General features: G+C 43.3%; 1 protein-coding gene across 2 annotated transcripts in view; it reads left to right on the top strand.

Moving 5' to 3' along the window:
- CHCHD3 (coiled-coil-helix-coiled-coil-helix domain containing 3) overlaps positions 1–15,241 on the top strand; it is a 275,812-nt gene that overhangs the window by 99,456 nt on the left and 161,115 nt on the right. The gene's annotated exons all lie outside the window — the stretch shown is intronic.

The following is a 15,241-nucleotide window of genomic DNA, read 5'->3' as shown; positions in this document are numbered from 1 at the left end:
TTGTTTGTAGTCAGTCTGTGCAATCTTTTTACAACAGCTGAGTAGGTGGTCCACGGTTTCATCTGCTTCTTTACAAAGGCGGCACTTGCTGTTTGTTGTGGATTTTTTGACTTTTGCTCTTATTGCATTTGTTCTTAGTGCCTGTTCTTGTGCAGCCAGTATTAAACCCTCAGTTTCTTTCTTCAAGTTGCCATTCTTAAGCCATTGCCAGGTCTTGGTGATGTCTAATTTACCACTTATATTGTGAAAATATTGTCCATGCAGTAGCCTATTTTTCCATTTTTCTGCTCGGTTCTTGACTTGTTCTTTCTTGTAGGCCTGCTTGTTTTCATTGGTGTTGAATAGTTTCTTGTTATTGACCATTTGAAGTGCATCTTCTTCATGGTCCTTTATATATTCTTCAAGGCCTCTTTTCTCCTCCTCTACTGTTTGATGGACTTGAATCATTCCTCTTCCACCTGAGCTGTGAGGGAGGAATAGGCAATCGACATCACTGTGGGGGTGCAGAGCATGATTGATGGTCATGATTTTCCTGGTCTTACGATCCAGCGTCTCTAGCTCTGCCTGGGTCCAGTCTATTATTCCTGCAGTGTATCTGATAACAAGTATAGCCTAGGTGTTTATGGTGTTCCCGCCATTGAGTTTGGACTTTAGGATTTTTCTAACTCTCCTGATGTATTCACTTCCAGTTTTTCTTTTAACTTCAGTGTGTGCGATGTTATCAGCCTGGAGAATGCCCCAGTATTTGTAATGTTCTTTCTCTTCCAGGTTCTTGATCTTGCTTCCATTGGGCAGTTCTATTCCTTCTGTTTTTGTTATTTTTCCTCTGTTCATTATTAATGTAGCACACTTGTCTAGTCCAAACTCCATTGCTAGATCGCTACTGAATATACGGACAGTGTTTAGTAGTGATTTGATTTCTGACTGGGACTTTCCATACAACTTCAGATCGTCCATGTACAGCAGATGGTTGATTTGACTTGGTGTTTTAGATGTTTGGTATCCTGTTTTTAGGCCTGTTTTGTTTAGTATTTGTGAAAGTGGAGTCATGGTGATTACAAACAACAGAGGGGATAGTGAGGCCCCTTGGAAAATACCTCTTCTAATGCTAACCTGTCCAAGTGTCTCACCATTGATTGTTAACTGTACTCCACATGCTCATTGCTTTTTTAATAAATATCTAAATGTTTTTGCTGACACCAGTTGTTTCTAAACATTTTAGTATCCATGTGTGAGGCAATGAATCAAAGGCTTTCTTGTAGTCAATCCATGCAACACTTAGATTGGTTTTTCTTCTCTTGCAGTTTTCTAAAATCATTTTGTCAATCAGCAGCTGGTCTTTTGTGCCTCTGGTGTTCGGGCAATTTCCTTTCTGTTCAACTGGAAGCTGCTTATTAGTTAATAAGTGTTGCATTACTTCATCTGCCACTATTCTAGTTAATAATTTGAACATGGTTGGCAGGCAGGTTATCGGTCTATAATTACTTGGAACTGCACCTTTTGCTGGGTCTTTCATGATGAGATGAGTTTTCCCAGTTGTTAGCCACTGTTCAATATCACCTCCTTGCAAAATGTGATTGAACTGTTTTGATAGTTGTTTATGGAGGCTTGTTAGGTGTTTAAGCCAAAAGCCATGCTGTTCATCGTCACCTGGTGCAGCCCAATCTTTATTTTTCTTTAATTTGATACTTTATATGTTTTAATGGTTAAATTTCTTTGTTGATCTTATGCTGTAAATCGCCTAGAGACTTTGATAGTGGGCAGTTCACAAATATGTTAGTTATTTAGTTAGTTATTTAGTTAGTTAGTTAATTGATTAAAATAAGAGCAGCGATTGCGCAGTGCAGGCGCTTTCCAAACAATTTAATATTGCAGCTCTTCTGTGAAATAGCCTTTCACCAGTAAGGTTCGTCTTTCTCCAGCAGGTGGATCTGTGCTAAATTTGTGGAAAGTGAATGGGAGAAACATATTAAAGCTGTAGCTTGCTTTGAGTAATACCAGCATTGCTGTTCCTGTCGTACAGAGAATGTGATGGAGGTGGTCAGTGTTCCCTGCAACAGGGATTCTCAGATGCTGTTGGCTACAACTCCCATAATCCTCAGCTGCACTGGCCTTTGGCTCTCCTCCCCATCCTGCCAACTTATGGAGTTGTGTTTGGTTGGGGCACAAGAGAGGGTTTTCGCTATGGCTGTGCTGAGGCTCTGGAACTCGCTCCCAGTGAAACCTCATTTTGCCCCCTCCCTGATGGCTTTCTACTTTCAGCAGGCTTTTAGCTTGCTAAATTGTTAACTCTTATTGTCCTGTTTTATTTTTATCCTGAAACGATTTTATCTGGTGGGTTTTTAAAAAAATGCTTTGTGCTTATTGTTAGCTGCCTTAGGTGTTGTGTTTAATGGAAGGCGGGATATAAATAGAGTAAAGAACCCTCACATTTATGGGTTTGGTGAGTGAAAAGATGTTTCTAGATTCAGGAAACTTATAGCTTCCCCTTAGGTTATTAACTTTGGACTTTTAAAATTCTTTCCCCTGATGAACTGAAATTCTTGACTACAACGTTATGATTTACTGTGATTGGCAACATCTGGAACACCTTTTAATTGTACTTTTGGTGTGGCTGTGTCTCAGAGGTTGTTCTTCTGCTGATTTGTATATACTGTATGCCCGTGATCTTCAACACTTTCCAAGCGGGGGGCACTTTTAGCAACCCCCCCCCAAAAAACCCTCTCCAGTTTGAGAGCCATTTCACACTGTGCTGCTGACCTCTGCACAGTACTGTGGGTTTTCCCCCAGTGCTGGGGGCGCCCTTTAAGAGAGACAGAGCCTACTCTTAAGAGCTCTAGGAAGAGAACACTGGGGAGGGCTGCACTTGCCAGCACTCTGTGCATGCCTTCCAAGATGGCACAGGGGCTCAAGAGGGCCTTTTTGTATCTTGGACTATCTCATTGAGTTGCTTTTTGGGTGGGTGGGGGGTGTTTTCACAGCAATTAGGCAGTAGTATGATTGATTTTCTTTCCTGTCTAATATCTTCAGCTGTAGTGTTGAGTATTGGAAAACCAGTATGTTCAGGTAAGCAGTGCAGTTGGTGGAGTGAATCCTTGCTGACTGAGAGTTAAATTATTCATTTTGTTAGTTTAGCTAACATGGTTCGTGCTGTGTGGGATGGCTTTTAATGTGGTGTCATAGACTAATTATAGCTTCATTATCATCAGTTCAATATGGAATCAAGGGCTAGGAAAGCTCAGAGTTAGAAAAACGGAGAGACCTGCCCAGAGGTATATCTGGGTGTGTTTTCCCCGGCTCTGACTTCTACAGAAAAATGAAAAATTGTATTCAACATCTATTAATACGTTGCAGACTTCTATCAGAGCCTCTGCCAGCTCCCATTAGGTAGGAATGGTATGAAGTATTTGAGGGTGTTGACAGGGACCACAAAGCATGCCCAGTATTTGAGGGTGTTGACAGCGACCACAAAGCATGCCCAGACATACTAGGGGTTTTTTTGATAGGGGGGATCTGGACCTTCCCTGAAGACTTCCCCCAAAGCAGAGAGCACATTTTTTGCAGCCGCAGAATGCTAGACTGAAAGATGCGAAAGGAGGAGGTTCCCCTCCTATCAAACAGTGTGGCATAGCCAATAACACTGCAAATTTGGGGGAAGAAAGTATTGTGAGAGAGAAGATTGGGAAAAGGTGATGGAGGGAGTAAGCAAAACTATTGACTTTTGGTATTAACAGTTACACAAGATGCAGATTGTATACAGAGGTGCTCTTACCCCTGGACTTCCGGGCCTCCACAGCCCCTGGGGCCCCCAAATCCTCTTTAGTCTGTCTCAGGTGGTTTGGTTGCCCAGCCGAGCATAATGATGCTTAATTTGCAGGGGGGTGGGCTCCAAAGGCCTTTAGGTCCAGGCTCCAAAATTACGTAGGTGCACCTCTGGCTATATAAAGGAAAAAAGGGGGAGAAAATGCCAAATGCAAAAACAGAGAGGACATCCTAAAGCAAAAATTAAAAACTCAAAAAGAAAAAACATTGTGAAAGCAACAAAATATACTATAATCAACAAGAAATCAAAACTGTTCTAACAAGACCCTACGAACTCCATGTTTATTCTTCCTGCTTCCCATCAATGCTCTATTCTGTCTTTTCCCCACCAACATGGGAAAACACCGAGCATGCTGGACACAGAGCATATGGCAGCTGAGCTGTTGAAGGTCATGAATCGCCAGGTGGAGGAATGGTTGACCGGGTAGCCAAACCTTTGCTGAGGATTTATAAGCATCGGCAATGACACCAATATCACAAAGGCAGCCAAGCAGGGTCAGTTTGTGTCCATCCGTTGCATGGTGCACACTCTGAATCTGGTCATGTGGGATGTGTGTGGCCCTTCTGGGGCTGTGGCCAGGCTAGACATGCCCGCTGCAGGTGCTGGGTGCCATCCAGCTGCAACCATGGCTGTTCTTTCAGAGAAGATCTTATATTCTTAAGTGCTGCACATCAGAACACTTACACATGTGGGCAAATTTGTTGGTACCCTTACAGCTCATTGAAAAAGTGCTTTATGCCTCCTGAAAAGTGATTAAATGAAAAGCAGTTGTCCCATGTATACCTGCATGCCTTTGATATGTCATCGAGTAAAGCAAAGCAACTGTGAAAAGAGCTAAAGTATTGCTTATTCTACAAAGATATTCTAAAGTGGCCTAGACACATTTGTTGGTACCCCTAGAAAAGATCATAAATAATTGGGTTAGAGTGATTTTTCAAATTAGCCGTTTTCTTTAATTAGTATCACACCTGTCTCCAATCGTGCAATCAGTCATTCAGCCTATTTAAATGGAGAAAAGTAGTCACTCTGCTGTTTGGTATCATCCTGTGTCCCACAATGAACATGGACCAGAGAAAGCAAAGGAGAGAATTGTCTGAGGAGATCAGAAAGAAAATTATAGGCAAGCATGTTAAAGGCAAAGGCTATAAGACCATCTCCAAGCAGTTTGATGTTCCTGTGACAACATTTGCAAATATTATTAAGAAGTTCAAGGTCCATGGAACTGTAGCCAATCTCCCTGGACGTAGCCACAAGAGGAAAACCGACCCCGGAACAGGCAGAAGAATAGTGAGAATGGTAGACAGAAAGCCAAGAACAACGACCAAAGAGATACAAGCTGAACTCCAGGGTCAAAGTCCATCAATCAGTGTCTGATCGCACCATCCGTCACTTTTTGAGTGACGTCAATGGAAGAAGACCCAGGAGGACTCCACTGTTGAAAGAAAAACATTAAAAAAGCCAGACTGGAATTTGCTAAAATGCTTATTGACAAGCCACAATGCTTCTGGGAGAATATCCTTTGGACAGATGAGACAAAACTGGAGGTTTTTGGCAAGTCACATTAGCTCTAAGTCCATAGATGGAAAAAGGAAGCTTTCAAAGAAAAGAACACACACCTACTGTGAAACATTGAGGAGGCTCAGTTATGTTTTGGGGCTGCTTTTGCTGCATCTGGCATGGGTGCCTTGAGTCTGTGCAGGGAACAATGAAATCTCAAGACTATCGAGACATTCTGGAGCGAAACATACTGCCCAGTGTCAGAAAGCTCTGTCTCAGTCGCAGGTCATGGATCCTCCAACAGGATAATGACACAAAACACACAACTTAAAGGACCCAAGAATGGCTAAGGACAAAACATTGGACTATTCTGAAGTGGCCTTCTATGAGCCCTGATTTGAATCCTATCGCACCATCTATGGAAAGAACTGAAACATGCAGTCTGGAGAAGGCACCCTTCAAACCTGACACAACTGGAGCAGTTTGCTCAGGAGGAGTGGGCCAAACTACCTGTTGACAGGTGCAGAAGTCTCATTGAGAGCTACAGGAATCGCTTGTTTGCAGTGATTGCCTCTAAAGGTTGTGCAACAAAATATTAGGTTAAGGGTCCCATCATTTTTGTCCATGCCATTTTCATTTGTGTTATTATTTGAAATATTGAAATATCAAAACTCTAAAGCAAAGTCTGATGTTTGTTAAATGCGGAATAAACAATGATGGGTGCCAATTATTTTTGTCAGTTTCAAGTTATTTCAGAGACAATTGTGGGTTCTTCTTTTTTCGTGGAAGGGTACCAACACATTTGTCCATGTGTGTATGTTTTTAAGTACCACAAGATAGCAGCTTACATCCATCAGAGCAAAAAGGGTAGGCGGATGCTCAAGGAGAGGCAGCTTGAGCTCGGCCTACCTGAAAACCTGATCCTTCAGGATGTTCTGACCCTGTGGAACTTCACCTTTGTTTCCTTTGGAAGAAAGAGGCGGCCATCTGCGCACTGACAAGGAGCTGTGGCTTGGAAGTGTACAACCAGGACTTTGTGCTGCTTTCCGAGGTTGTCTTGGCATTTGAGCCATTCTGTGTTGGCAGAAATAGTTTGTGTGCCGAGACAGCAACACTGAGCCAGTCTTTGCCCGCTACTCTTCTCCTTGAGAAGAAAATTGGTGAGCTCCAGACCAAGCTGACCACTAAGGAAGGAATCACCTTGGCAGGTCGGCTGAGGACTGCTGTGGTAGATCAGCTAACATCATCCTTGGGTTCATCGGCAGCGCATGTTTTGTCCTGCCTATGTGATCCAAGGATGAAGGGCAAAGAAGTCATCCCTGACCAGCTGCCCAGGTAGGAGGACCTCTTATTTGCAGAGGTGAGGAGGCTGGGGCGCAATCAGGAGGAGGTTGCTGGAGGGCCTACTGCCTAGTGCGCATTCCAGCCCTAGCAGCAGCACTACTATCACTGCCGCTTCCAGATCCAGTAGTGTGGTGTCCATGGCAGAGCCAAGTGAGTCAGTGGTGGCCCTGCCTCTGTGTTCTACCCGGTGGTTCATGGAGGGTTCCTTGGCACCTTACCCCAGTATGGGAGGAGCCCATCAAACCCTGCAGCGGTGCTAAGCAGTGTGTGCTGCAGTACCTGCAGGAGCCGGGGGCAGGCTGTGAGGTGGAGCTGATCCAGTTGTGGGCAACGCATCGCCAAGTCTGGCCAGACTTAGCAATGGTTGCCGGACAGTTTCTCTCTTGCCCACTAACCAGCGTCCAGAGCTGCCCATGGAGGGTGAGTGACTCAGGGTCATCTCCACCCACTGTAACACCACTGGCAGCTCACCCCCCCCCCCCCCGTCGGCCATTGTGGCCAGCCCCAGATGTGTTGCAGTGCCCATTAATGCTTCTGACACAAGCAGACATGCATGCATGCCATTGCCCACCCAGCACCAGTCTGAGGCCATGATGTAATATCCAGATCCAGGCAGGCAGGGATATATGCTTATGCTGGAGAAGAAATAAGACTTCTTCTCATGGTAAGAGATGATCTCCATTCTCCATGTGTGGCCTTGAGAGTGACTGGTGCTTTACTCATTGCTCTGGTTTGCTCTGCAGTGTGCACTGCAAGGTGTACTCAGTCAAAATGTGTTTGAAGTTGTTCTAGTTGAGCTTAGTTGCTGGCTGCTAAGGGTGCTGCTGTGGCAGCTGTTGTAAGGAGTTCTATTTCTGTGTGAGAGATCAACTTGTGATGTTACTGCAGCACAGTTGCACTATGGCTGCCTGGCAGTGGATTCTGGGTCAGTGGTTATTTTTTGGTCATATTTGGCCTGTGGTAGTGTGTGTTGGGATGGACTGTGTATGCTTCTGTTCTGCAGTGATGTTTTTCAAGGGAGGGTTGCAAAATGTGTGCAACTCTACTTGTTTCACCCATAGGGAACAATGGGGAACTTGAGCCCCATTGAGCACAGACACAAACATACATTGCCGGTGACGGCACGGCTGATGATATGGTGTGGACTGGTGCTCCTGACCCATGTGTCAGGATGTCAGCCAGGGCCCAGCACCAATCCTGAGGGTGTGGTATTATTCAGACAGAGGCAGGCAGGGCCCACCTGCCTGGACTTGTGGTTTAGTCTGCTTGTAAGATGGTGGTGTTGTGGCGAGAAATGGACAGTGGCAGCTCAGCTCAGTTCACCACTCGCCCCCTCTGTAATATCATCTTGGTGATTGCTGTGAAATGAGCTCTGTGTCTGGCCTTGAGAGTAACTTGTGGTTCACTCACTACTCTCATCTGCAGTCTGCATTCTTTATTGCAAGTATACTCAGTCAAAATTGCCTGAAGAGACATTGCTGTAGTTGAGCTTGTGGCTATGGTTGCTGGATGCTAAGAGTGCTGCTCTGTTGTGGCAGCTTTTCCTGATTGCTATAGAATTGAAGATAAAATCCCAAAATTAATATAAAATCACACTGATTGCCCGATTGCTGTGGCCGGCCAATTCGATGAATTGATTCATGTTTTTGCGATTCCATTAGCTAGCGAATCGAATTGCAAAAATGATTCATGCACATCCCTACAGGGAGTTTCTTTTGACTTTTGACAGCTTAAAAAAAGCTACTACCTCTCTCCTGTTCATGGGCTGTCAGGGGAAATGAGGATGCCAAAGTGGTATTTAGCTGGGTGACACCATGGTGATCAGAGCCTTGACCACTTCCATTATCGAAGTCTGTCTGTATTTTGAATAGAGCAACACAACATGGTGCTTCAAATAATTAAAGTGATTATAGTCAATATGGTAAAGTTCTGGGCTCCTGGGGAGATCAGGTAGTGTCTTCTGCCTTGTTTAGCAACTGATTGCATCCACTATTTGGATATATGTGCATTTATTTATTTATTCATTCATTCATTCATTCATTCATTCATTCATTTATTTGCTATGTGGGTAACTGTATGCATATACCCAGATATAAAGCAGAAGGAGTGTGTCCTATAAATGGTGCATGCAAAAATGGTTAGACTTCTTTCCCAGGAAAAAGAGGTAAATAATCCGAAGCATTCCTTGTGTATGGTATAGGGCGGTATATAAATATACTAAATAAATAAATAATGACACACATTCTCTGTTGCAGCTTGTTGTATTGATTTGGTTTTAGTATAGTTCATTGCTTGTACTATTGTTTTATTGTCTTAATGTTGTTGTTCTCTGCCTTAAGGAAAAGGAAAGGAAAGATTGTGCCGCCGAGTCGGTGTCAACTCCTGGCGACCACAGAGCCATGTGGTTTTCTTGGTAGAATACAGGAGTGGTTTACCATTGCTGCCTCCTGCGCAGTATGTGATGCCGCCTTTGCCATTGTCACTGAACTGAGCATCCGCCTCCAGTACCTTCCTATATCACTGCTGCCCAATATAGGTGACTACAAATATATATTTACTAGGCACAGTCTGGGAAGCACACTGGCGGGGTTTCGAACGAACTGCCTCTTGCTCCCTAGGCAAGCTGCTTCCCCGCTGCGTCACCACAGCTGATCTGCCTTAAGGATCCTAGTTTATTCGGAAGTTGACTCTGGTTCTGTTGTTTAATACTTAAGGACTGGGGAGTGGATCTTTCCATCATTGCTCCCCCTGCCCCCAAGCCTTCATAAACTTGCCCCCTGGCTCCGGGAAGAGCCAAGAAATGCTGACTGCCCAGCTTCTAGGGTGAGAAGAGGTCTGCCTCTCCCCACCCCGGGACAAAAAATCCTGGTGCTACCTGACCCTGTTTGTCAGGTAGCGCTGTGCTGAGCAGCACTATTTCTCTTTATTGCAGTGGGAAGAAGACCATTTTGGTGCTTTTTTGTATGTTTGAATAGTTCTTGAACTAAACTGAATAGGATGTAATGTGCATCTGTGTGCTTGCATATAAATTTCAGGCCTCATGCACTCTCCCCACTCCCCCGCCCCATAACATTAAGGTACTTAGTGATGTCCGTTGGAGATTTAACTGGTGTGTGTTCCTACAGTTGCAGTGCATACTGAATGCCAATAAAGGTGCTGGGGGAGAAAACTAATGTAAGTTGATGCAGGCAAGTGTTTGAGATCTTAGGGCAGCACTGACTTGTGTTTGTTTCATTAAGCTTCTTCAAGCCATCCAATTACATAATGCAAATAAGTCAGGCTTGCATTCAAAGCGGTGCTGCTTTGCACCAAAACTCTGGCGAATCTCAAATGAGTTTGGGATATTTGTGGAAAACATTTAGATCAATAAAACTCTGCTGGTGGTGTCACAGAGTTGGTGTTCAGCTTCAGAAGAGGAATAATATGTATTTTTGAAAATGTCTTCTTGATCTTCCAGGCTCCGTAGAATTATAGAATGTTAAGAGTTGGAAGAGAAGGTCTTGGAGAAGAATTTGAGGTCTTTTGGTCCAGCCACTGCAGGAATCTGCTACAGGCCCCCAGTAAAGCCCTCATTAAAGGAGAGCCCACCACAGCTTCACCAGAGGTTTTCAAACATAAAACATGAAAAACCTAGGCTCTTAACCTTCTGTCCACTATTAGTTTGAAGGACATGCCCTTTTCCCCTCTGCTCCTCCTTACATTTCATTTGTACAAGCATACCTTTTATGACATTTTATATGATGTTTCTATGTAGACATAGCACCAGAAGTAAGTCCGATGGTCTTCCAACTTTTTAAATGCATTTTTCTTTCATACCTCTTTGATCCTAATGATGCAACGGGGAAGTAACTTGCCTAGGGAGCAAGAGGTTGCTGGTTCGATTCTCCGCTGGTATGTTTCCCACACTATGGGAAACACCTATATTGTGCGGCAGAGATATAGGAAGATGCTGAAAGGCATCATCTCAATCTGTGCAGGAGATTGCAATGGTTAAAGGTGATGTGTGCTGTTGAGTCGGTGTTGACTCCTGGTGCCCACAGAGCCCTGTGGTTTTTCTTTGGTATAATACAGGAAGTGTTTACCATTGCCATCTCCTGCACAGTATGAGATGATACCTTTCAGCATCTTCCTATATCACTGCTGCCCGATATAGGTGTTTCCCATAGTCTGGGAAACATACCAGTGGGGATTCGAACTGGCAACCTTCTGCTTGTTAGTCAAGCATTTCTCCACTGCACCACTTAAGGTGACTGGCAATGGTAAACCCCTCCTGTAGTCTACCAAAGAAAACCACATGGCTCTTTGGTTGCCAGGAGTTGACACCGACTTGATGGCACAACTTTACTTTACTTTAGAGAGACTGGCCTAACTTGAAACTTTAGTTTTGTGTTTTTCAGGATGGTTTAAAGAATTAGTTAATCTAGTTTTGTTAATCTAGTTTGTTCCATGCTCCTCAAACATAAGGATTAGTGAAGGAGTTAATATCTGCATAAAAGGAGATAATTATATTTGAGTTAAAGTAATAACAGGACAGTGAAATATGTCTGTTTGACAACTGGTTTTCTGTTAAGAGAGAATAGAAATGCGGGTGTATTTCTCCTAGTTAAGATTTTTTTGCTTGTGTCTGAGAAGTTTTAGGATAAAAAAAAGATGGATCCAAATGAGGTTGCTTTTAGGACTTCACCTGGCTCTTCTGTGTGTGGTGCTCCTTGAAACTTTATGCAATACTCCTTGCAATAAATTCTGTTTTGATGTATTATGCTTTTGCATACACTTCAAGGTCTATACAGTGGTCCCTCGACCTACGAACTACTCGACTTACGATGTTTTCGAGGTACGAATGACAAAAAAGACCGGAAGTCGTTGCCGTTTTAGATGCGGCTTACTCGACCTACGAATTTTTAGATGCGGCTTCCTCGACTTACGAATGTTTTCAGACCTCCGTGGATACGCCCTTCGACTTACGGAAATTTTGACCTCCGAACGTGCGTTCGGAACGGATTAACATCGTAAGTCGAGGGACCACTGTATAAGCTGTACTAGAAGCTGTGTAAGTAAACTAATATTTTTGTAGAAACTTTTCTCTTGAGTTTTTGCATCATTAAATTATTTTTGTTATTACAATACGCTAATGAGTAAACTGAGTTCACATAGTGGTGTATTCCTAAATTAGAGCTTTGCACACCTTGTCGTTTCCTGATCTAAATTCTGAAATACTGAAGTATGAGAAGTCAATTAATTAGAAGCAGCCTGAAAGAGGTGCTGGTAGAAGTTGGAGTTGGATCAGGTAGAAGTTCTTCTGGTTGCCCCGAAGCTCCATAGAAAGACATGAGAGACCTCCACTTCCCTCTCTCGGTCAGGGGCAGGGAGGAGGATGTCTCGTGTGGAGTCTTGCCAGGGCATTGGCCTCTGGAGAGTACGTTGGTTTGTTGAGGCCTGCTGAAACGTGCAGTGCTAAATAGTTCAGGGAGCTCATTTTTCTCCTTTCTTTAAAGGAGAGAGGAGACTAAATGGGGGATCTGCTGATATGCTTACCAGTGGCAATTGCATCTTTTAAATCTGCTCCGCCTCTTCTCATGTGAACCCGCTTATTGCCTCCTCAACACAATTATTTATTCAAAATCCAGGTAGACACTGAGAAAAGATCAGTTGATTCCATATTGTCTTGGTTTACCATTCTCATACATCATGAAAACTACCCAGTTTTGCACAAAATCTTTTTCTATAGACTTCTAAAAAAATTCATCAATGTTTGTCATAAGTGACGTAGTCTGGCTATTTTTTAACCTATCCTAAATTATATGCAGCCAAAATGGCTTTCCTGTTCCTTCAGTAAATCTGGGCTGTCCGCAAACATCCTGTTGTTGACAGTTGCATTTTCTCAGCAGTTAGAATACTTACAAATAGTCCATGGCCTTGCAGAACTGTAGCCAGTCAGAACTGTAGCCATGTGGGCACCTTTTTTGGAAATGGTTGTTCAGGGAATCTGTTCATGAGTGCTCTCTCTGGAAATATTACACGAATAACCACTTCTACTGTAGTGTCATGTATTGGCATTGACTGGGTAATTTTAGAGGTATCCTGTGGCTATCAAACTTTGTGTTAGCATTGCCCTTTGTTACTGAAATGTATATAATTCCCTGGGTAACTTATCATAGATTAATTACCATGTCAAAATTAGCACTGATAAAGTGGTACTATTTTATTTAGGTTTAAAACAAAAAACAAAAAACCACCCTGGGTTTCAAAGTATCTCTTTCCTTGCCAATGTCAAGTTTGTGCATGTTGATGTAGCTTTCCCCTTTTCTACATCATTGATTGTGCAATAGATTTGATTTGGTTGGTATAATTTGGGGCAACTTGGGAAATCATTTAATGGAATTTGGTCCATGTCTGCATAATCTAGCTTTCTGCTTGAGTAACTGAAGATGGGGCTTAATAAACGGGATAAAAACTCCCATTTGGTTCACATTTGGCTGTATCTGGAGCACAAAGGCAATTCAATTGTCGTCATCTACTCTTCCTCATTCTCAAACCTCTAACCATTTCCTTGGGGGAGGTTATAAAGCTCTGCGGTGGGGGCTGGTTGGCTGGGGTGCATACCTTTCACAAAGTGACCCTAGACATGATGATTTGTTCTCTGAAGCTCCCTTGGTAATGTACAAAAGCAGTGAGAACTCTGAAACCTCATCTCTGCTGCAATTTCCCAAGCCTGTTTGAAGAGCCATATTTGATATTCCGTTACCAGCGGCAAACTTTCAGATGTTGACTTTGTGCTCAGCATGAGAACACACATAAAGCAGGTGTATTTTATTAGCTACATTATTTAATACATATTTTAGTCTCTGTATAAAATGTGCAGTGTTGGAACTGCAGGTATTTCCTTAATGATTTCATTAGCTCTGGCAGCTTCTGAGATAGTCTGCTCACAATGCTGAATTCCCTATGACAGATTGTATACTTGAACAAGTTTGCTTCTCATAACAGAGGGTCAGAAGAATACTAATATTCTCAAGATCCCCAAGTGTAAAGGCAGGTTATGGGTTTAAATCCTCATAGGCTGTAGGAGGCTTCTGGGAGTTGGCACCAGTAGAACAAGGAACTGGGGGTCTCAGTTTTGGGCAGACCTTGAACAGTAAAGACAGAAGTCTTTGTAGATCATCCTAGAAGCAATAGCACCTTCCTGCCTTATATAAGCACGTAAGAACAGTCCTGCTGGATCAGACCCAAGGCCTATCTAGTCCAGCATCCTGTCGTTCATTGTGGCCCACCAGATGCTTCTGGGAAGCCTGCAACCAGGAGATGAAGGAATCTCCCCTCTCCTGTTGTTGCTTCTCTGCAACTGGCTCAGAGGCATCTTGCCTCTGAACCTGGAGGTAACCTATAGCCACCAGATGAATAACCCTTGATTGGACGTGTTCTCCATGAATTTATCAAAGCCCCCTTTTAAATCATCTAAGTTGGTGGCCATCACCACATCCTGTGGCAGAGATGTGGTGATGGAGATGGGACACCTTTTGCAGTTCCTAATTTATTCCTCAAATTGATTGGCTGGCTGATTGGGATGTTCTCTGAAACTCTCTCCTGAGAAGCTTCTAGTTCTGGGCATTCTGCTAGTTAGTTGCTGCTTGTAGCTCACATTACCCCTGTCCAGAGTTTTCCCCTTGACTCTGGCTTTCCTTTTACCTCTACTTGTTGTTCCTACCTAATGTATAGACTTGCAATATTCCCTGTAAGAGGGAATCCCAGATATTGTTGACTACACCTCCCAGAATCCCTAGCTGCAGTGGGTTTTGGCTGAGGATGCTGGAGGTTGCAGCCAGCAACATCTGGGGTTTTCTGTAAGAGGGAATACTGCCTACTGGCATTCAGATGTTTGTCTGCCTGTTTGGGCCAGCATCTAATAGTGACCAGCTTAAAAAAACCTCTAGCACAAAGTTAGGGTTAGGGTTAAGTCCTTTAGGGGCAATAAATAGGTGATGAAAGATAAACAGCTTTACCTTTTAACAAAAATGGCCTTGAATAAGGATAACTCTCTTTCCTATGTGCAGCTGAAGAGGTATTAGTAATGTATTTAATCTTTCTGGGAAATAGGATTTTTATAGTCATAATGATTTTATATCTGGACACAGTGCTGATAAGTTGAAATCACATTAGTTGTGAGACTTCAGGCTTTATGCATATAATAAAATCTGGCATTCATACTTAGATGCTCCTTGTGCCTTTTAAAATGTCATTATGTCTCTGTCCCTGAGCCGCTGGGTGCTTGATGGTATTAACAATGGGCATAAGCTGTATGAAATGAATGCACCACTGAGAGACCTTAAAGGCCAGGTTGAAGACCGATCATCCTGGAGAGAATCTATCTATGTACTCGCTAAGAGTCGACACCAACTTGACAGCACTCAATCAATCAATCAATAAGCTGTGGGGAGCGTTTCCCCTTGCCTGGTGCTCCAGTTGCACTCAAATGAATGAGGAATGGGTATGTGCAAACCTCCCATTTGCTTCAGTGGACTTGGTGCAGGAGAGCTGCGGGCAGTTGCTTTGCTCTAACCAAGTATAATGTTTTGAATA

This window comes from Hemicordylus capensis, chromosome 5 (genome assembly GCF_027244095.1).
Source record: "Hemicordylus capensis ecotype Gifberg chromosome 5, rHemCap1.1.pri, whole genome shotgun sequence".
In the NCBI taxonomy this organism is placed as follows: domain Eukaryota; kingdom Metazoa; phylum Chordata; class Lepidosauria; order Squamata; family Cordylidae; genus Hemicordylus; species Hemicordylus capensis.
The sequence above is the reverse complement of the archived record's forward strand: the minus strand, read 5'-3'. Positions and strand labels throughout refer to the sequence as shown.